Source organism: Delphinus delphis, chromosome 1, assembly GCF_949987515.2.
Source record: "Delphinus delphis chromosome 1, mDelDel1.2, whole genome shotgun sequence".
Taxonomy (NCBI): domain Eukaryota; kingdom Metazoa; phylum Chordata; class Mammalia; order Artiodactyla; family Delphinidae; genus Delphinus; species Delphinus delphis.
This window is the reverse complement of record NC_082683.1, coordinates 91,554,694-91,579,659: the sequence shown is the minus strand read 5'-3', so window position 1 is coordinate 91,579,659 and position 24,966 is coordinate 91,554,694.

Below are 24,966 nucleotides of genomic sequence, written 5' to 3'. Positions count from 1 at the left end.
TAGTTTGATTATTTTACTCTCATGCCTAGAAAATGATGATAAGCTCCTCACTAATTTTATATTCTCTAGCTTGTATTCCTTGTAAAGTGATTTACATATTGATCTGATCATGTCAATTCTTTGATTTCCTCTACACTTCAAGAGCACTTGGCACCTTTCTCTGGTTAAGTCCTTATAATACTATCTTCACCCAGTAACTTGAAATGTAAATTGTTATTTTATCTTTATGTCAATCTCCTGCCACAACAAGGTAAATCATACAGTTCATGATTCATAATTGTTTATTGAAATTGCATATGGGGATTAAAAGGAAACTAGGTATGTATAAAACTGCTAACCATTTTACTTGAGCAATAAAATGAATCATGGTGCCATTTTCTGAGTTGAGAGAGATTAAGACATGAACGTGTTTGTTTTGAGAGGAAGTCTAGAATTCTTCTATGTTCATGCTAAGTTTGAGCTGCCTATTAACACACAAGTGGAGTGTAGTTCAAAGGCAGACCAGGGTTGGATTATTCTTGGGATTGATTCCTCCATTTATGCACCTATTTCTTAACTGTCTGCAAGCAGATATTCAAAAATTCTCTGTTTGCATGTAAAAATGCAAATTGATTGACTCAATAAAATGTGTTTATAACATATTTTGTGTTAAAATTAGCACTGTACTCTGATTGCTCACCTTTGAATTAGTTCATAGGTCTGACAGAAATTCAGATTTTTACTTCATTGCCCTTTGATACATTTATTCATGTATTTATTCTATTCATTCAACAATACAGGCAAATATAAATAAGATATGGCTCTATACAATCAAAGACCCCACAGATTAATGCTAGAGATCAACAGTTGCAATATAGAGGATTATGAGTTAAAATAAATTACAGAAGTGCTTCGGGAACATATAGGAATGATATTTAATCAAGCAAATGTTGGTAAAGGAAAAGGGTAAGTGGAGAGAATAACCGTATGTTTTCCAAAGAAGATACCTGAGCTGAGTCGTAATAAAGTCTTCAAAGATGGGAAAAATAAAAAATATTCCATTTAGAGCAAAACATGTAAAATAGACCTAGAGGACTAAAATAATTCTAGTCACTTACAATACCGTGTTGATGGGAAGCCATCATGAAACATCATGAAAGTTTCTTGTATATTGTGCCTGGCCTTTTATATTTTACTTTGAAGACAATGAGGATTCATAAAGATGTTGATCGGGGGGATATATGATCATATGTAAAGTTAAGAAAGATTGGTTACATTTTGTAGAAAGTATAAAGGAGATATATTAGAGGTAAGATAGTTAATTAAAAGAGTATTGCAATAATTAAGGTAAATCCAAAGTTAGAAATAAAATAGAGATGTAGGAGGTAATAAAAAGAAATGAACTGAGAATGATTATTTGGCTCAAGTAAATGAATAGTATAGATGGTAGCATCATTTATAGAAGGATGGATTGCAAATCTGGAGGATCAGATTTGGGAATGTAGAGAAGGTCCAGTAGAAGGAGGATAATACAAGGTAATTCAGTTCAGGTATATTGAGTTTGAAATGCTAGAGGACAGTGAGGTAAAGATGCATGTAGTTGAATATATAGGTCTAGAACTCAGGGATATAAATAGGGGCTTGGGAGTTATCAGTCTTTATTTGTGGCATAACAACAAGGATGCTCACTTCCACTGCTTAATATGTGCTAAGAATAAAGAGAAATATTCATTATTCAAGATTCAATAATTCTTGTTATCTATTATGTACTATTCTAAATGCTTTCACATGCATTATCTAATTTGAAATTCACAGGAATTCTATATGAATAGGGAAGAGAGGTTGCATTATGATTGCCATTCTGTAGATGAGTAAACTGAGACCCAAAGAAGTTAATTTCAAAATTACACTAAACTAGTGCCAGCAGAACTAAGAGGTGGACTCAGATTAGCTGACTTTAAGCCAAGTCCACTTTCAATATTATTAGTTACCTGTCACAGCCATTGTTCATATTTTGGTAGTATGATAGAAATTCAGCAGTGAATTCATAACAATCATACTAACTATAGAGTTTATAAACAAATTAATATTCTTATATTAATTCTGAGATCAGAATCTATACCATTTACTAAATTCAGAATACAGCAACATCCACAGAAACAACCAGTTGTCTTCAACAGATTTAATATAGGCTATTCTGTTTTGTATTTTGAAGCAAACTCACCTATTGCATAACTATTCTGCAAATATTACAACTTTTTTCAATAAGCCATCTAATGCACAACATTATTTACAAATATATTAATTTCTGCTAATATGGCCCTTGGAATGGTGATTATTTAACACTTAAAGGGTCTGCTTGTTCTTGTTTGGAGAATAAATGTGGAAAAGGCATTCAAATTTGTTTATAGTTGCCAATTATAAACAAGGAAGAAGTAGAAATTATTTCTATTCACACTAAATATTCATCTTAATGGGGGCCCATCATTAAGAACCTTGATTAATTGGTATATTTTATTCCAATTATGTAAGGCATTTTGATAGGCACTGTGTGGTAACAATGATGATAAAGACATTTCCTCCACTTGAAAGATGTGTATAGATTAATTGTAGAGATGGGAAAGGAAACAGTGGAACAAAATATTGTGCATAATATAAAGTCCCAATGGTAGTTTATATCAATATTTGGTTTAGAACAAAAAAGGTGAGTGGGTTAATAGTGGAAACTTCATGAAATCATCACCAATAAGACTGTGAAAGACAATCTTCACATATGGGAGGTATGAAAAGAATATTGTGATGACTAATCAGTTAAGCTATCAGTCAAGATAGTTTATGCATGGGCATTGAAAATGTGAAATCAACCAGGATCAGAGCCACATGTTTGACAGTATATCCCAATTTACTCATGAATGCCTATGTATGGTTCCTTTTTTGTCCATGTTTTCACAGTAACACTTTCTTAAAAAGAGTTATAGCTTACTGTAGTCCATGTGTTAAGTTTCTATCCTTCTTTTGTGGCTAAGACAAATGTTAGCTTTAGTGGATCTGTATTACTTAATGGCAGACATCTATCAGTTCATTTCGTAGTACAGAATTTATACAATATGATCTCTGATCCTTAAGTCTCACTATTTTTGTCATACTACTTCCATAATAGCAAGCACTCAGAAATACCCACAACACATTTTTTAGTAGGTAGATAAATGATATAGTTGTAAACCATTTTCCAAGGTTGTATTCAAAAGAAATAACATTAGCATGCATAATAATTTTACTTTTCACCTGTTGAGTAAATAAACCAGATTGCTTTTCTTTCATTGCCATGTATCAAAATAAAGGAGCAAATTAGTTGTAAGATTTGAGAACTTTAATATATTTTACAAAGTCTTCACTCTGTAATATTGTCATTAAAACTCATGTTTCTAATAATGGATTAAAATTAATAATTTTAATCAGAGAAGACCTCTGATTTTAGAATATAGTCAGTTCTTAGACTATAACTATTAAATAATTATACTTATAATTTTGATCATACATGGAATTTCTTCACTTATTTATTGAGATAATACATTACAATAAGAATATTTTATTGCAAGAATTCTCTGTATCATAATTCTGAATATCTGGGGCAAATAAAAATACTGAATAGTGTAATTAAATTAAGTACTGGAATTATTAAAACAATATTTATGTATCTACAACTAAAAAATATTTTTCCACTAAAGCTTACTGACACATTTTCAAATGAATAACATATTATTGTTTTTTCCCATGTTTCAGTTGGATTGGCAAACCCCTTCAAACCTGTACCTATCACAAAGTAATTGCTTGAAAATTTATATAACTCAGCATGAATGTCATATCTGAGTTTTAATATGGGTTTTAAATACATTCCAGTTCTAAACTTTAAAAATTTTTCTTTCAAAATTAACAGATGTGGAAAAAGTTTCTGGAGCATTTACCATTAGCAGTTTTCATGTTGAAAATCTCGTAGAGAAATCAGGTTACTGGGAGAAATATCAGAATTTAAGATTAGATTTTGTGGTATGATCATTGAAATCATGAAAGTAAATTAGCTGTTCTGTGTAGAAAGCATAGAGTGTGTAAAAAAAGAGAGAGAAAAAAGAAAATTAAAGAAAGGGGAAAAGGGAAGAAGGAAAGGAAGGAGGGAAAGAAGGAAGGAGAAGAGATGTAGGGAAGGAGGAAAATCAATCTATGATGGACTTCCCTGCTTTTCACCCCTATAACAGGAAGTGAAAATCAAGATGTTTCTCTTGTCTCCTACCTCAGGAGTATCCATTCACTTTCTGAATTTAGTAATCCTATTCGCTCTCACTGTTAAGAGTATGAGTGATGGCGTATTGCTGCGTAACAATAATACCACAAACCTAGCATCTTAAAGCAACATATGTTTGTTATCACACAGTTTCTGTGGATCAGGAGTCCAGGCACAGTTTAACTTGGGCCACTGCAAGGCTGAAATCCAGGTGTCAGCTAAGGATGCTGTCTCTTCTTCAGTTCTACATTTGAAAAACGATCTGCTTCCACACTCCCAGAGGTGTTTCTTCTGGGCTGTCAGACTGAGGGCCTCCATTTTTTTCTGTCTGTAAGTCAGAGACCACCTACAGTACCTTTCCCACAAGGGCATTCCCAAAAGAACTACTAAAGGATGATTGAGATCATGATATATATGAATGTATATGAATAAATATAAAATTCATTTTTATTTGTATAATGATCATATACTTATTTTTAAATAAAAATATGAACATAGCCAAATAATGAATTAGAATTTTTCTCTTCTATATTTCTAATAGAAAATAAAAAGTAAAATTTTGCTAAACCCGTTTATCCAAGGTCATTCTACTAATTTGTTTTATCAGTTCAAAATGACACATTAAAATTGTTTTACTCGTGGTGGAAAAGGATGAAAAAGGCATAAACACTAAGCTAAAGATCCACTGTCTAGAATAATTATTTCTGAAGTCCATGTTGAGTTAAGCAAGTGCTGAATCTTAAGTTAATTCATTTTCCAATAGACATCAATTCATAAAGAAGTAATCCATAAAATCCAACATAATTGAAGGTTTTATTATATCCAAAACAATTTTTACTTTATCATGTGAAATATCATTAGCTTATTATAAATAATTTTAGTAATATAAGAATACCATTTAATAATTTTAAAACACATATTTTATTTGTTAAATCGAAGAAGCTGAATGTTTGACAAAAAAAGAAAAAGAACACCAACTTCACACCTAAATATTTATTTACTTAAAATTGCATGTCTTATTTTCAGTTTGGAAGATTTATACTCTTTGAGACCATGGAAACCATTAATGCCAAGCATGATAGGTTTTCAATACATTTTCCCCTTCTAGCTTGATATGTGCTTTGTTTTCTTTAATTATGGTATAATGATTGGTTACTTGCACTGTTTCTGTTATGAACTGAGTTAGCCTCTTGGCCTTTCCCAACTAATAATGTGTCTTTTTGCCTCTCAAGTGTGTTTTTCCTCTGTATAGAGTACTTAGGATTTATCATGGTGCTTACTTATGTACTAATTTTTTGGCAAAATATGATAAATGCAAGAGAATGCCATCAGCCTGTATAAGAAAATTTATAAAACACTTTTGGCTATACTGCTACTAAATACTAGTACAAGACACAACAAAGCAGTATAACATGAATTGGAGAAAATAGCATATGAAATAACCCACTGTATAGAATCTAGATTTTTCTTTTCTTTTTTATTTTTTTTGAGACAGAGAATGTTGTAAATTTATACAAGCATAGGAATTTTCTCCTTTCAGATTAAACCTACATAACACTCTGTGTTGGGCTCAAATTTATGTCACTTAAAACTTCAGCATTTTTTATTATTTTATAGTCTTTATACTCCCAAATAGTCGGTTATGAAATTTTTTTGTAAGGTAACTATGCTTTTATAATACTCATGGACTTTTAGTATAAATGGAAGGAACTCTAAATTCCTAAGAGTTTACAAATTTTCCCTGTCAATGTATTTCTACCCTTCCCCTCTGATTTTAATGTTCCTTTTAAAAAGAAGGTAATTAATGACTTAAATAGGACGTGAAGGATTTTGAACAGATTGTACTTCCCTGTGACAGTATTTTAAATAACATGAAGCATCTTGCTCTTAATGCAAGGCTAGGAGGTTTGCAACTCTTTAGAGGAAAAATATCTAAGGATAGACTGCCCCAGAAGGGCTGCGTAATGAAACAATGGCATCTCCTGGAGGAACATGTATGGCTGAACCAGTAAGTAGGACTTAACATAGTATAACTATTTTAAAGTGTTGTATATCAACATGTGTGTATAAAAGTATACAATATGTATTTATTTATATATATGTACGCCACTGTAATAGTTTAAATAATAAATTCTTTTAGGAAACTATCACTAATTGCACTGATAGTAGGTGTATAATTTTGTCATTGATGCGAAGCTGAGGGCAAGGAATAATTAGATTGGCATGGTGTTTCCTCCTGATTCAGGATTTGTGGGGTCCTTAGACAACATTGGTAACAACCTTTCAGAAGTACTGATTACAGAGTGAGTTGCTCTGCATATTAACTACAGGTTTTCACCCAAGAGGGTATAGAAAAAAATCTAACACTATTAGAAAAAAACAAAATGGAGGGAAGCCAAGAATGCTTCGGAGGTGAGAGAGTCAAGCAATTGTCTTTGAATATAATGATTAAGATGCTCTTGGGCTGATGCAAGTTAAGTTGCTGACATTACAAGGCAGAAATAATAATGAAATCAATTATATAGCTCCTACTTTAACAATTTACTAGTTCTCTAAGTAGAAATGTAGGTTCTGAAAGGTGAGATTTTTATCAACGTACAATATCACTGTTCAATATAAGACTAAGTACTATTTATATAAAAATAGAAAGACTGAGTTTTAAGAATAAAAAATATTTTTGAAAGAAATACTGATATTTATAATTGTAATGTTGTAAGCACCTCATTTTGAAAACATAAAACTATGAAATGCAAAATTATCAGTATAAAAAAGTCAGGTTAGAAAATGTTGGATGTGTGCGAAAGATGACATTTTTACTTCAACTTGAATACGTAACACTTGTATTCGTAAAAGTACATGGATATGGGGAAAACAAGCCCTTTGTTATTATTTTGATAATTGTTTTACACAGAATGTTATTATGTGCCCAGAGTTTTATAGTACCTAAGAACTAATATTTAAAAGGAGGATTATGTGATTAAGGTCTGATTTCATGTGTAAAGATGTCTTATCCTAATTTCTTAGATATAATTAATCATTGTTATAAAAATATAAGAAAACAGTTTCAATATATTTTGGAGCTTTTTGATATACCAAAAAAGACATTTATATTTCACAATGTGGAATAAATACTACACAGAATATTTATACTTATTTAACAAAATATTTTTATATCAAATGTTTATTTAGCTTATATTTACTTACCACTAAGTACTATGACACTCACTAAGTACATATTAGATACTCAAGAAGAAATAAGGCTAAAATGCCTTGTCCTTATTCTCTGGGCTCTTGGATTTCCAATGGAAAAATGGGCAGCCAAACAGTATAGTATAGTGTGAAAATTCAGCAGTATAAGCATTTACTAAATTCAGAAGAACATAAGAAAAGAAGCACCGATGTCTTATGGACTAAATTATGAAAAGTTTCACAGAGGAGGCACTTAAAGGATAAGCACCTTTAAAAGTTGCATAAATATATGAAAACAGACAAGAAAGCTGGATGAAGGATGGGGTGAGAGATAGGAAGGGCGTTGCTCACTAAGAAAGCATTTGCAAAGGATGAAAGTAGTTCTCATCCATGTCAGACACAGTGCACCTCTTTTTTAGAACAAATAATTTCTAACACTCTTTTTACTTTCTTGAAATTAAATTAATGGTAACATAAACTTTCTGCACAGATACTTTAAAATGACAAAAATGTAATTCCCAAAGAGGAAAATAATAGAGAATTTAAAAAAAAATAATTTACAATAGAAAAATATACATTTCAATAGGCAAATGCGCAAGGCGCAACTGTATCTGGAGTATATTGTCTTAGGTGACATAGTTTTCCAAATGGGATCAACCCTTAAATTATAAAAAAAACAAAAAAAAAATTTTTCTGAGTACATAATGAGAAAGAAAGATTTTGTAGTGGACCCACAGTACAGTCTCTCTCTTTACTAGCATCTATCCTGGGAAACAGAAAGGTGACTGGTCCAAGCTGCTTCATAAATATATTAAACACAGACATCCTGGCAAACACTCTTACCATTTGTTAACAGGGACATCTTTAGCTATACAATGCTTTTCAGAAGCTACCTTATTTGTCCAGGATTGCTCATGGGAAACAAACCTAGAATGTATACATTTCTTATCATGTAAATTCCATATGCTAGCCTTGGTTATTGGATGGGGACTCAGTATATATTGGGTCGGTCAAAACGTTCATTCAGATTTTTCCATTCCATCTTACAGAAAAAACTGAATGAATGTTTTGGCCAACCCAAAATTTTGTTGAAGTATTTTGTAGGGATGCTTAGGTGATTCTCTGATAAAGAATCACTATAATAGAGGATGGAGTACTATAAGAATGGGAAAATTAGCGTGGGCTAAATTGAAATATATTTGCATACCGTATAATTCACCTGCCTCATGTGTAAAATTCAATATTTTTAGTTAATTTATAGAGTTGCACAACCAACACAATTTAGACTATTTTTGAACATTTCCATCATCCCTAAAACATTTCCAGCACCCTTGTACTCCTTGCAGTCAATCTCCACACCCTTGTCTCTAGAGATTTTCTTTCTTCTGAACATTTCTATAAATAAAATCATACCATATGTAGTCTTTTGAGACCGGTTTCTTTCACATAGCATATTGTTTTAGAGTTTCATCCATGTTGTAGCATATAGTTGTATCAATTTAGTTTCTTTTTTAAATTGCTGACTAAAATTTCATAGAATATTATTTTATTTATCTACTAAAAAATAATCTTAAAATTCATATGTAACCACAAGAGACCCCAAATAACCAAAGCAGTCTTGAGAAAGGAGAAAAAAAACTGCAAGCATTACATACCCTGGCTTCAAAATATATCACAGGGGACTTCCCTGGTGGCGCAATGGTTAAGAATCTGCCTGCCAATGCAAGGGACACGGGTTAGATTCCTGGTCTGGGAAGATCCCACATGCTATGGAGCAACTAAGTCCATGTGCCACAACTATTGAGCCTGCACTCTAGAGCCCGCAGCCATAACTACTGAGCCCACGTGCCACAACTACTGAAGCCTGTCCTCCTTAGAGCCCGTGCTCCACAACAAGAGAAGTCACTGCAATGAGAAGCCCGCGCACCACAACGAAGTGTAACCCCCACTCACCACAACTAGAGAAAGCTTGCGCGCAGCAAGGAAGACCGAATGCAGCCAAAAATAAATGAATGAATAAATAAATTATATATATATATATATGTACAATGAAATGAAATTGTTTTCTTACACTTATTTTCAGTTTTTTTACTGGTGTATATAAATAAAATAGACTTTTGTATCTTAGTCATGCATCTTGCACCTGTTATATTCAATTATTATAGTCATTTTCTTACAGATTCTTTATGATTTTCTACATACAGAATATTGTTATTGGCAAATAGAGCTTTTCTCCTCTTTTTTTCCAGTTATAATGCTAACTTTATTTATTTATTCTTGATTGCACTTCCTAGTTCTGAAAAACTTCTTTCATCATTAAGTAAAATTTACCTGTAGATTTATTGTAAATGTCAAGTTGAGGAAGCATCCTTTTATTAGTGGTTTTTGAGAAGTTGTGTTACCAATTGGTGTTGGATTTTATCAGATGCTTTTTTTGCATCTATTGAGTTCATCATGTATTTCTTATCTTTATTCTATTAATATAGTTTATTGCACTTATTCCTAGAATAAATGCCACTTTGTTAGGATTCATAATCCTTTTTATATGTTGTTGGATTTGAGTGGCAAATTTTTGTTGACAACATTTGCTTCTATATTTATAATAGATATTGGCTACTGTTTTCTTTTCTTATGATATCTTCACCTGGCTTTAACATTAAGGTATTACTAGTCTCATAAAATGTGTGGGCTTGTATACCCTTTTCTTCTATTTTATAGAATTTATGAAGGATTGGTAATATTTCTACTTTAAATATCAAATTAAATTCAACAATAAAGCCTCTTGCAACTACAATTTTCTCTATAGGAACATTTTCAATTATTAATTCAATTTCTTTATGTCAATTGAACTTTCTATTTCTTCTTGAATCAATTTTAATTTTTTCATTTGAAGAATTTTTCCATTTTATCTAAGTTGTGTAATTTGTTTGTATAAAGTCGTTTACACTATCCCTTTAGCATATTTTAAATTTCTGTGAGGTCAGTGGTGATGTCCCTTTTTCTTTGCTGATTTTGACAACTTGTACCTTCTTTTTCTAAAAAATTTCTTGGTCGATTTTATCTTTTCAAATACTAACTTTTGGTTTTATTGACATTCAGTATTGTTTTAATTTTTTCTATTTTGCTGACTTCTCATCTTTACGATTTCCTTCTGTTTTCTTTGGATTTATTTTATTTTTTCTCGTTTCTTAAGGTGAAAGCTAAGGTTTTTTATTCAAAATATATTTTTATTTGCCAAAAGATGTATTTGTCCCTATAAATTTTCTTATATGCACAGTTTTTAGCTGCATCTATAAGTTTTAATGTTTTGTTTTCATTTTCATTTAGTTCATAGTATCTTCTAAATTCACTTGCAATTTCTTCTTTGGATTATTTAGAAGTGTATTTTTATTTTCTGAATATTTATAAGTGTCCTCTTTTTTCATCTTTTGATAATTTCTAATTCGATTCTATTTGGGTTTTAAACAATTCTTTATACGGATTAAGGTCTTTTAAATTTATGGCTTAATACATGATATATCCTAGAAAATGTTTCATGTATGCTAGAACAAAATGTGTATGCTACTGTTGTTGTGTGATATGTTTTATGTTGATAGTGTTGTTCAAGTCTTTTATATCACTGCTGACTTTCTGTCTAGTTGTTCTATATGTTATTATGAATGGCACTTTGAATTTTCCTCTTATTTTTATTGAAATGCTTATTTCTCCTATCTATCATGCCAGATTTTTCTTCATGTATTTTGGGGATATTCTCATTTTAAAAAAAATTTTTTATTTTTATTTATTTCTGTTTACTAAGTCTAGATTTCTAAGTACTTCCCCTAGGTCAAAATAGTTTACGCATCAGCCAATAATTGCCCAGAGCTTGTGCTTAAACAGCTTGAGCCAGTAAGCATTCAACCCTTTACCAATAAACCTTTTTGAAAAAAGGGAATGTATTTAAAAATTCCAGGAATTTACAATTTTTTCTTGGCTTTTACTGTCTATGTGTACAGTGTCTCTCATTCAGTCAAAAACTATAGGTAGTTCCTGACTTCTTTGGAGACTCCTGAGTGTACTCATAGCCTACTGCATGTGCACAGCTTTCCAGACTACCAGAGATATGTGAGTATATAAAAGCTTATCAAGGTTGACTATGTCTCTCAAATTCCCTAGATCTACCTGTGAAACTTTTGACAAGTCTCGTAGTCCGTTACTGGCCCTTCAAACTATTGCAATTTAGTTTAGTGGAATGTTGGCCATTCCAAGTTATTTGTTATCACATGTCTCATGTTTGGACAGGAAAGACATGACCAACTAGGGTCTGGAATAGCTATGTGCCCTGGGCATCTTTCACTGAATTCCTGTAGTCTCTCCATATGATCTTTCCTGCTGGGAGGCTTCAAGGTAGCTGAATATCTTAGATGTTGTCTTAGGGCTTCCAAGGCATGTGGTGCATGCAAGAGAAGCCTGGTGAAAGCTGTTTTTTTCTATTGTAACCTAGACTCTTCTTCTCTGTCACAACTCTCTAAGTCAATCTCCCTAGAAATAAACATCACTGTGGTAGTACTCAGAGCATTGTGGATTCTGGAAAAGCTTGCCAGCAAAAATAAATGGATTACACTGAGGAAGGACAGCATCCGATGTATCTGAATGTATGTATTTTCTAATGAGTTGTGGAGTTCAAAATTATTAAGTTTAAAATAAAAATCTAAACAAGCAGTCAATATATATGGAGAAAGATATGCCAGATACACTGATTAATCTCTGCACTCTACTTCATTGGGAGCTTCTCTCCCTGGATATTTGTCATGAAGGACTGGTATCTACTGATTGCTTCACCAGGGACACCTTACCGTTGGCATCCAGTTGGTTTCTGCCCATGGGAGGCACCAAGAGGAAAGCACAGTGAAAGGAATGAAGTCCTGCATTTATTTATACCTGGATCCTTCTTATCTGATTGTCGTTCTGGAAGTAGTTGTGTTCTTCTATTGCCATATGTTCTTTGATGGCCTCTTTACTAAAAAGGTAGCTCTTTCTAGATTCCTTAACACTAATTTTCCCTTACTCCTTTAACTCTAAGGACAATAACCACTTCTTACTGTTGCAGGTCATTTACATATTTTGAGTAGACCAATATTCTACTTGAATATTATAAATAAACACAGGTGGCTCATAGAATATAATATCGTCACATTATGCAAATTATTGCTGATCCTGGTTTGAGACTGAATGCAAATAAAGGTCAAGGTGTTGTGGAACTGAAAGTTTGGAGCTTTTAGTAGCTATGGCAACCATGTTGGTTATAAAGGTTATGGAGTGGGCTGAATACACACAAACACACACACACACACACACACACACACACACACACACACTGAACGTAAGGTGTAGAAATCCTGACTCAAATATCCAGTGGAGAATTTTAAAATGCACCAGGAATTATACAGTAAAGAGCATTTTAGGTAGCATTTACTTTTGGCTCAAAGTAAGAGAAAACCTGACTAATAGTGTCTTAAACAAGTAGGGGTTTACTTTTCTTTCAAAAGTGTGGAGTAGATTCAGCACCTCAGTGTTATCAAAGCTGCTCTCTCTGAGAATCTTACTTTTTTACTCATGATTGCAACATTGTTGCCAAACCTCCAATTATCATTTCGATTTTTAAAATAAATTAAAAAAGGATTGAACAAGTCCAGCTGAATGTGTCCTTTTTTTTTTTTTTGCGGTAAGTGGACCTCTCACTGTTGTGGCCTCTCCCGTTGCGGAGCACAGGCTCCGGACGCCATGGCTCACGGGCCTAGCCGCTCCGTGGCACATGGGATCTGCTGGGAGGCTTCAAGGTAGCTGAATATCTTAGATGTTGTCTTAGGGCTTCCAAGGCATGTGGTGCATGCAAGAGAAGCCTGGTGAAAGCTTCTGCATTGGCAGGCAGACTCTCAACCACTGCGCCACCAGGGAAGCCCTGAATGTGTCCTTTTTATGAAGGTTAAAAAACGCACAGTGTGATGTATTTGTGAAAATTTTGAAGACAAATAAAAGGTGTATTTTACACTAATAATTGTTACAAAGATGCAAAAAATAAGTAGGGAAAGTAGAAAATTATTATTGAGAATGACGTGCAACAATTGTAGGATAGTGTTTAATATATCTGTAATATATTTTTCCTTTAAAAGAGAGAAATCTGAAGAAACATGGCACAATTTTCATGAGCTGAATTTCACTGGTTGGTAACTGTTATTTTATATATTTTCCATTAGGTGGAATATATTATGATTAATGAAACAAAGATTTTTTGTTTTTGTTTTGTCCCTAAATAAGAGACAGTCTCAGATTAAAAAAAATAAAATTAGGTTCCCCATTTGCAGAAAAATAGAGACTGGGAGCAGGGAAGACTTTCCATCTCAGTCCATCATGGCAGCAGAAATCAGGACTTGCTAATGTCAGTGTTGTACACCCTATTGTCAATGTTGGGAACTGACATCTATAGTCTGAGGACACCTATGGAACTGACTCTCTTATCATCCTAGAGGACATGAAAGGGATTAAGAGAGAGCACAGGCACAATCACGGCAATCTGTCTGGGAAACACTGGTTCTGCATACATGCTTTTTTAAAAAAATAAATAAATCATTAGTAAACTGATAGAAATCAATTATGAGGTTGTATTCTTTTTTTCTCCCCCCAAAAATAAAGGGATCATTAATTTGAACAACTGAAAGGAAAGGCAGGCTTTTTTTTTTTTTTTTTACAAATATTTTACATAAAATAAAGTATTCTAGAAAATATAAAGTATGCATTCTCAAACTGGAGACCTAAAATGTTATATATAAAATAAAGCAAAACAAATGTTCAGGAGATAAGAACACATTCAAGATAAAAACGGAAACCATTTTTTTAAATATTGTAAAGAAATTGCACCTAAGAATTAAAATTCAAATGGGAGGCAGAGAAGTAGAATTTAAAGGATAGAAAACCAAATGAATAATGTAAACCTGGTGATATTTCCATTTTATAAACAAAGAAAGAATTGTATAGAATAACCATCGATGATCAATAAAGATAGAGAAAAAATTGCAACAAATATTAAAATTAGTCCTTAAGGAATATACCAGAATAAATGAAACAGAAGTAACATGCAAACTTATAAGAGAAGACAAATTTCATGAGCTGAAAGAAAACACTGATTGCTTTGATTTGAAAATGTAAAACAGCAAGCAATCTCATATGGACATATGTATTTGTTTTAAATTTAAATTACAAAAATTAAGAAAAAAATTATAAACACTGAAGGAGGAAACAAGACAATGGCAAAGAATCGAATGAAGGCTGTCTCAGACTTTATCCCTATAGCATGAATTACAGTTAACTAAACAGTGTACAACAATTCTGGTTCTATCTTTGCTTGGTCTTGGCTGTTAGAGTTTCATTTACCAAATCTGGTAAAAGATAGCGTTGGACAAGATATACCTATCAGAAATACCATGTTTTTATATTAGTGTCAATGGAGGATATTCTTTTACCAGATTCATGGGACCAAGAGAGCATGCAATCTGTTTTTGTCGCTTTATGCAGGAGTTGAGAATATTTCATTTGCATGACGCTCTTCATTTTACTAAGGAATGGTTATTGTTAAGATTATTTTTCAACTAATCTTATTTGCAATTGATTGTGTAGGATATAAGAATGTGTTAGAATAATGTATCATGCAAGAGAGGAAAAACAAAATACTCTTACTTGAATTGTAAATACTGATATACTTTAACCTCTCAAAAAATAATACAACAGACCAGTGTGGGCCAGAACACCTCGGTTTCAGCTGCCTATGGGCAGAACTCTCTGGGGAACTCTGGTCTCTCCCAACAGCACAATAAGGGGACCCTGAACTCTGGTTTAACTAAGCCACCGGTCCCAAGGGTATTGGCAACCACGGGAGGCCAGAATTCCACATGGCAACATCAGGGAATGCCGAACCTGAGTAGCCAGACCCCAGGAACAACTCCGTAAGCCCCTTCACTGCAGCTTCCAGTTTCCACATGCAGCAGGTCCACCTGAAAATGTCCAGCCCGCAGTTCTCCCAGGCGATGCCCAGCAGGCCCATGGCCCCCATGAGCTCAGCAGCTGCAGCAGGGTCCATGTGAGCACACAGCAGAGGACCAGTGTCCCTGCCCCAGCACCTCCCCAGGGAGTCCCACAGCAGGGCTTGCTGGGCCTGAGCTGGGGGCCTTCAGCCAGAGCCCCGCCCCCACAGTGGGTGGCCGGGCAGGGCTACACTGCACCCAAGCCTACCCTGTGCGGACCGCAGGCCAAGAACTGCCCTTTGCCTACAGTGGGCAGCCAGGTAGCAGCGTGTTGGCCAGCATGGCCGGAGATGCCAACCTGATCGACTCCCTGCTGAAGAACAGAACTTTGGAGGAGTGGATGAATGATTTGGACGACCTTCTAGGGCCTCAGTAACAGGAGGATTTGTGGTGTTTTCAGTGTTCATACAGCCTATATTTTTGTTCTCAAATTCAAGAAAGAGCAACTATTTTGGACCAAAAGCCCACAGCCCGGGGAGCTGGGCAGGTAGAGCTAGAGCTGTGGGGCTGAGGCCTGGTCCTGCCAGGCTCTGTGGGGCTCAGGGCTCCCAGCCAGCAGTTGTGCTATGTTGGGCTGGCCCCACCCCATCTGCTGGCATCGTTATCTGATGTTGGGACAGCAGGACAGGGTTCTACAGGTCGTTTTCTACCCAAATGACCAAAAAACCAACAGTGAAACCCCACGATGTCAGGCTTATAAAATCTGTGCTATCATATTGACTTAATCCAAGATTTCTCCACTTGCCCCAATTTTGGGACAAATTTTTATTGAAACTTTATAGCAGAACTGTTTGCAATTTGTAGCGTAGAAAAGATTTTAATTTTTTTTTAAAGTTTTAAAACAGATTAGGGTAGGTGGTGGTTTAAATTGATAAGTGGCATTGGAAACTTAGGGTTTCCGTTAGATTAAGAGCTTTTTTATTCCTGCTCTTTGTCAGCTTTCAGGGCAAAGGGAGGTTCACTGGAAAATCATTTCCATAAGTGCAGGCTGTGACTGCATGTGCCAAAAAGGAACAGGATGCCATGAGACAGCACAGTTAATGGCACAGAGGTGGTCTTTCCAGCAGCTCCTCCTCCTCCCAGAATGCTGTTCTTCCAGGTTGGCATTTAGGAGGACATGGACTGAGGAATCCCTTCCTCCCATGTGTTGGTAGCAGGACCCCAGGCGGCCCCCAGGCCAAATGCTGAAATGAAATAATTGGAATTCCTGTGTCCTCTTTTGTTGTAACTTCCTGCCTTTTGCAGTTTACCTGAAAACTCATATTTAATGTGATAGGAAGGTGACCATTGTTGAGTAATGCACAGATGTCTTTCCTGCACCCTGTCCTCATTTCCCATAACCTTTCTTTCTGCCTCCCCTTCTTTCTCTCTCCAGCCCAAATGCAAAAACTCCTTAAGTCACTGATTTACTAGATTGGAGAGGAAAAGAGTCATTAGAATTCCCTAGGGAACTCTAGCATAGTAAGGAGCTGGGTATCCCCTCCCCGGAAAGCAAAGGTTGCGGGAAGGAGAAAAATAGGTGTGCCCTGTTTGGCAGGGAGGATGCAGGCCAGGCCAGAGGAAGGAATTCCACTTTGTTTTATTACTTCTGCCACTCCCTCGTCAGATGACTTGCACTTTTTAAAGAGAATTGCTTTGTAACACTGATACATCCTTTCTAAAGATTCAAGTGGATTTCTCTTTTAAGGTCTATGACTTTTTAGGTCTTGACTAAGCTAAGAGTCCACAACAGAGTATTACTTGTGGGCTGTTTGTGCGAAATGAAGACACAGCACTTCGATGTAACGAAATCAAAATGGTAAGCACAAGGTGAGACCCTGTTAAACGGGGTGCCGGAGAGAAAATAGTACACTGAAAAGAGTGGCGTATATGCAGAGTGGTCTCTGGCAAAACCACAACCCCATTTTTATTTCCCTGGAGCCTCAAAATGGATAATTCAAGGAGTATCATATGTAAAGAATTGAGCCAATAAAAATGTTCACACAACCAGCTTGAGTGGCTTTGAGGGGATGAAAGCTTATACACACATTGGTAACTATTTTTCACCAGCAGTGCCTTTCATGGGGGTACTTGGACCCTCAGATCTTCTTCTCTAATAGTCATTTGCCACCACGGGTGGTGTTTGGGCCATTTTCCCTTTAAACACCCTCCCTGCCTTCCCCAGTTACTGAATATAACTCTCAAAGAAGGGAATGAATCATAAAGCCAGTGAAGACTCCACCCTTAGTGGAGTTCCCCGATCTGAAGGGGAAGAGGGTGACTTCAGCGGGTTCTCTACCAAAAATAGGGGGCCGAAGGCTAGTGGTGGGTCCTTGTTCCTCTCCTGGTCTCCCTCTGGCTACTGCTCACCTCTATCCCCGGGCGCTGGTGTCTCAGCCTCCCCCTTGTAGGGAGGGCTGCCCCTGCCTTAGTCCTGAGGCCACCTAGACAGACAACAGGCTTCTCACTTGCTGCAGTGTCAGAGCAATAAAATGTGGTGCTTGGAGTCCCCCCAGAGAGCTGCCTGTGGCTTTATTAATGAATCTGGTTTTTGGCTAGTCAGGGAAGGAGACAACTTTGCTTCAGTGCAAATCTCCATCTTTCAGGAGCCATGACTCAAAAGAAAAGGGTGCTTGGACTTTTGTTACACACACTTGCTTTGTGTAAATAAATGCTTACAACTTTATATTAAAGATGGAATAAGCATTAGAACTTCTGACTGTATATTTTTTATTTTTATAGATTTTAAAACTATGATCCTTTATATCTGTGTTTTGGGGGGCTATAAGTTTTATGTCAAACAGTTGGTATTGTTAACTTTTTACTGTCATCAAAGTACAAAAATGTCCTATTAATTCCCTTATTCTTCCACTTCCCTTAACTCTGGTATACACCAAAAAGAAATCTTTACTTTCCTGTTTTATCATTATAAAATAATAAAAGTATTTTGCTAGTATGGAAAAAACATAATGCAACATATAATCATATAGTCAGCCCTCAAATTTAAATGATACTAAAACATTGCCATATTTGTTTTAAAGAAATAAAATGTTAACAATAAAGCTTGCCTTACTCCTCCATATTATTATATGGGTATCCATTATATTATTTTCTGAGTGATGAAAGTATATACTTATTAACAATTCAACTAAAAAAGAAACACCCCTTTCAGACTCCCCCATGAACATTTGGGTGTGATATGATAGCAGTAATTTACTTGAGGGAGTTCTTATATTTTTATAAGAAATTTTATAAGAAAACATTTTTAGCGAGACATATTTAATCCATTTGGGTTGCTTAGCTTAAATAACCTGGAATATGTGGATTTATGGGATAGAGTTTTTTGGAAACCAAAAATATAAACTATGAAGCCCCAACCTTAAGTATGTCCTCTGAGCTTGCCCTGCACTTAGAATGTCTTGTACTCCAAAACCAAGATGTGTCCCAATGGATTGAAGGGGCTTTTTGGAAGTTGCATCTGATAATTTGGTGCCTTCCAAAAGCAGATGCTTATACACCTTTGGGTGATTTTTACTTTTATTTCTCACTAATCATTAGTAAAATTTGGTTTGGGGTAAGATCTATGATTTCTGTGAGTCTTCTCTGATAATTCAGCCTCTTGTATCATTGCAACTTACAACCAGCCCTCATCAGCAAGTAGGTTATGTTGAAGCAGAAACTGCTCACAATAACAACAATGAAAATCATAAATATTTAGAAAATATTATAATATAAAATATATGGTACTCAAATAGTTAATCCACAAATGTTCCCTGAAAAATATAAAAGACTTGAGTAAAGCAATAAAGAGATTTCTAGAATGAGAAGATTGAATATTATAAAGATATCACCTCACATTAAATTATTTAGAGATGAATGTAATTTCAATAAAACCTGATGCTGAATATTAATTTTACTTGAAACAACTATTAATGAATGCAAATAGAAAACAGAATAGGAGAAGATAGCAAAGAAATTTATAAAAAATTATTCTTACCATTTCCTACCAAACTGTCAAAACCTGACAGAATACTGGCCATTCTAGCTATTTCTAGCAGGTAGTGTCAGTGCAATGGCTGAGATGCTGTTTAAAGATTTAGTAAAAATGGTAGTCCTGAAGAGTAACTGATGGCAGTAAAGAAGGATAATGTTAATTAATCACCAGATCTAAGGACAATTGTGAACTATGTTTCAAAAACCAGGATGCTTGTAAAAAATCTCAGTTTTTTTTCATATGAATGCACCTAGGATTTACTATCAGCGCATTAACAGTATGCCTTAGAATTAGGCCCCCTAGGTTAACAGTGTACTGCTGATCAGAATACACATGTCTCAACTCAAGCATCACCTCTCTCAGGTCACACCTTTTTGGAGATCCACAAATTGGGTTATTTGGACTCCTTTTCATTAATTTAGCACATGAATATCCACCTATCTTAGCATGTATCAACCAGTAACATGTGTGTTTATCCTCCTCTGTCAAGACACTCTGACATCTTGGGGAGCAGAGGTTATTTCTTTCAAAAATTGCTTTCATTAATATATTCTGATGCTCAGCAGAGTGTCTGAAATAAAATAGGAGCTAAATAAATTTATATTCTGTTAAACAAACGCATGGATGGATAAACAGTAAGGAATTATCATTTCCAGTTTCTAGTGGTGGGCATGATATAAGCTTACATTTCATCCTCACAGTAAGATTTAATTATAAATATTGTTATCACATTTTATAGAAGAGAAAACTTATGCCAATAATTAGCTGCTTAAAGTCATTTGAGTTTCAACCTCATGGTGTTTTGAAGTTAAACCACATGATTTTTAAAAATCCTTAATAACATGAACAAACAGAGGAATTGAACAGATAACCTCCCTCAAACAGATTTTAAAATATAAAAGAATTTAACAAATAATAAAGTAGGAATGTCAAGTTAATGGGAGTGAGTGATAATATTTATTAAATAACATTGAAAATATTGGCTTGAAATTTGAAAAAAATTAATTAATTTAAACAATTTCACAACTTTTAAAATAAATTTTAATTTGATTGAAGATTACATTTTAAAATCAGCAAATGGAATTAAAAGAAAATCTCTATGTCTCAAATGTTTGGGTGAGAAGGTATTAAAAACTGAAAGTGATAGAAATTATTAAGAAAAATATAAACAATTTGTCCAGATTGTTTTTACTATTTAGTTTTTACGTTTTTTTAAAGAAAAAAATTACATAGAGTAAAAATGTATAATTGCAAACATGGTGGAAAGTTGCAGAAAGAGGATTTATTTTATTTATAAATAATAAAGTATACAATGTAGATGTGTCAGTAAGTTCTTGACAAGATACTTTACCAGAAAAGCAGACATGAATTTACGGGCTAGTGAAGAAAAGTTTCAAATGGAAGATGTAAGTGAGCAAAAGCACAGAACTTCAATACTGTGTAGATGTGTGAAGTAAATAGGAAATAATAATAATCCAGGCCACCAAGTCATCAGTGTCAAAGGAAATGCCAGGGCCCAATTTAAAAGATTCTTGTCTTCTTTGTTAAAGTAATAGTACCACAAAAAAAATATATTATGAAACTTATAATTACAAACAACTAAATGCACGTGCAAACAATTAACATAAAGGCAAATGAAAATCAGATAATAAAAATGAGTACTCCTATAAGGAAAATATATCAAGGTAATATATCAAGGAAAAATCCTATAAAGATACAAATATGTCAAGAATGAAGGATAACATAATATCCTTTAATTAAACACTAAAAATGTATCTATGAGATTCTTTATTATATCATATTATTTGTGGAATATAGGTAGGATGGAGGAAACATTACCAATTTTTTACAAGTGGATTCTTGAATACTATTCAAATATTCTCTGTATTTTGATAACCAGATAAATGAAGCATAAAGACATTTTTCCTGAAAATAAGAGACGCTATTGTTATCAGTTCATTTATCACCTCAAGTTCTTGTAAGCAGACAAAGCAGAAAATCCATTTCTCTCTTGTGTGAACAATATTTCTTCTACCTCTTTCTTACTTTTGGCTGGAGTCTCTGCAAATTCATGTGAAAAATTGGTTTGTCAGTTTTACACTTCAATTCTTTGGGTTGCTGCTATAAAAGGACAGGTAATTTGCTCAGGGGAAGAGTGGAGTCTGTGGCAGTAGTTGTCATACTAATGGGTAATTCAGAAAACCACTGGTGCTTCAGACAAGAGTCTCTGATATATAAATACATCATCATTAGGAAATAGAGAACGTCCAATGGAGTATGTATTAGGGCACATACAATAGAGTCTGTAATAAGTATCATTTGATATTCTGACAAATTATCCCATACTTGTCTTATGTCAGATTCTTTAGAGAATGTCCAGAGATAGAGATTTTTATGTAGAAAGTCTATTGGAAGTACCCTTGGGATCAACCCATGTGGAGTCACTAAAGTGGGCAGATTTGACCTCACGATAGCACTGGGAGTTCTAGAGCTGGTATGGCCTTTCATCTTTATCCATCTCTGAAGGAATCATTTTCAAGATTTCTACGCTACGTGAACTAGTCTTTGGATGTGGCAGCTTCTGAAATAGGAGTGTGGCCTTGAGTAAAGCAGCTCTCTTCTACTGAAGACAGTGTCCGGAGAGGGATTCAGCTAAGGATGTTAACATCACTTACTCACAATAGCTGGGGAAATGAATATCTCAGTGCCAAAGGGGAGTTCTTTGTGGTGCACCAATGCATCAACTTCAGTCCACGTTTCATGATTCATGAATTCATTTGCTTCATACAAGAAGTCCTAGAAATATCGCCTCCAATGCTCTGGTCAGTCTCTTTTCTTGAATAAACGTACAAGGAGAAAGTTAGTGAGACCTGGGCCCCTAAACCTGTACTCAAGGTCACACTTGAGATTCTTTGCTTCTTGTATTATCCATTCTAAAATCTTTAAACCCTAGGCCAACATTGCTGCTGGTTTAGGTGACTTCCCTGATGGCATGATCCAGAACCTCACCCCTGAGTGCTCTGAATCTCTGATCATTAGGTCCTTCTCAGTCCATAGCTGAAATGCTTGCCCATTTACCATGAAAATAAGACAAAGGAGTTCCAAGAGATAATACTGGCCAAAAAGTTCGTTCGGGTTTTTCAACCATCTAATGGAAAAAACTGAACAAAATTTTTGACCAGCCAACCCAATACATCATCAGAATACCAAAGTTTTCCCTGCCCCTATTGTGTACTAACAGCCTGACTGCCAGGATGGTAATTTTTTCCCCTTGCTTTAAATGATCAAATGGCAGCTTAAAATTTAGAGGGGCACTTGCTGTGCCCCTGGTGGAGGAATTCTCTATCTGGGACTGGACTCTCTAAATCATCAGAGTTCAGTGTTCTGGTGATATACAGCACACATTCCCTGAAATGGATCACTGAGTATGATAGTAAACAGAGACACCCCTACCCCAACCCTTACTTCCTGCTTCCTGGGGAAACAGCATCATATCATTATCATTAATACAGGATGCATACCGTGTCCTGGAGAATAGCACTCTATCTTTGCATGGCATGATCTCCAAAAGGATAGCTCAGCTGAACCTTCAAGAGATCATTTTTGCATTCTATCAGCACAATGCTCTGGGTGGCACTGAATGTGATAGAGCCAACAAATCTCAGATTCATGTGTTCACTGTGGCACCTTTTTTTTTTTTGCTGGAAAATAGGTCTTTTACATTATGAGGGACTTTGTATAACAGGGAATATTATGAAGGAGTCTGTGTCATTGGATATAACTTTCTATAAGTCTTTGGTTGATGGTGCTGGTTAAGTTCTTGTAGGCAAGAAAGGCAAACCGTCATTGGAATGTGTGTTAGACTACTGTAAAATAATCATACATTCCCTGATAAAAGTGTGGTAGTAGTTGCTAGTAGGGTTAGTCACACTTCCATAGATTCAACTAGTAAGGAGACAAGTCAGATAAATTTAAACATTTTACTACTCATGGTGTAGCAGGTGACATAGGTTCCCTTTGACCCACAAATTCCATTGGGGCGATGTGGATGGGAGTCCAGGTGGATGCTGCGCACATAGCAGGACTGTGTCATAGCTGAGGAACAGTGAGCTTAGAAATTACCCATTCCTATAAGAGGGGTACTGACAAACCTGCCTATATTTCCTTCTAGAGTGAGACTTCATTCTTACTATCCTGTAATGTAAGTAAGCAGATCCCTGGGAGGGGAAGAGACAGTCTCTATCTTCTGGAATATCAATGAACCTGAGAATTGAGTGCTAATATGTGGGCATAAAGAAAGATGAGAGAGTTATGGAGAATTGTTTCCCATCAGATACAAAATAGGTTTTATTACATTCTCTTGGTCAAAATTTCAGTAGCAAAAGCTTTTACCTGCCAATTTCTATTGTACTAGTTCTTTTTCCCCTGGCCAAGGACCCAATGTAGGGGTTATAATAATTATCAAATATGTCTCTTCCAATTATACATTTAGAGTTTATGTCTCAAGTGAACCCACTGTGAGTTTTAACTGAACCAAGTCTCCTTTAATTACCTGGTCCCTATGCATCCCCCATCTATATAAAAGGACTTGAAAACACTTTGTGTCTATGGGTATCAATGTCGAGTTGGATCCTATGTCTTTGAAATACTTGAAAATGCTCCTTTCTGAAGTGCATAATTAACTAAATATAAGGTTGTAGTTATCATTGGAGCAGTAATGGGGAAAACATCACTTTGCACATTTGTTGTGTGTTACTCCTGGAAAGGTTCCACGTTAGATTTTGCTTCCTCAGAGCACTACTAATCTTCAGGTTTCCTAGGAAACTAATTTTGAATCAGGAACATAGTTGGAATGCCTTTAGCATCAAGATTGTTGGAAGTAGTCTTTAGCAGAAGGGAAATGTACAGGTTTCCTATTGCTGCTGTAACAAATTACTATAAACTTAGTGGTTTAAAACAACACAAGTTTATTCTTTTATAGTTCTTTTACAGTTCTCAAGATGAGAAGTCCTAAAATCGGTCAGAAGGGCTACATTCCTTCTGAAGGGTCTAGGGGAGAATTGATTTTCTTGCCTTTTCTAGCTCTAAAGGGAACCTGTATTCCTTGGTTCATGGCCTCTTTCTCCACCTTCAATGCCAGAAATATAACATCTTCAAATCTTTACTCTTCTGTCATCACAATGCCATCTGTGTCTGAACTTCTTATTGCCTTCTTATAAAGACCCTTGTGATTAAATTGGCCTCACTCATATAATCCAGAGCAATGTTCCCATGTCAAGATCCTTAACCTTATCATATCCACAAAGTTGTTTTTGCCATGGAAGGTAAGGTATTTAAGGTTTGGGGGATTAGGATGTGGACATCTTTGATGGGCCATTATTCAACATTTCACAGTCCACCCTCTGTGATATCTCAATGCATAACACATGAAACTGTTGGTAATTAATGATATTTTCTTTGACATTCCTAGTAAGGCATGATGAGGAACA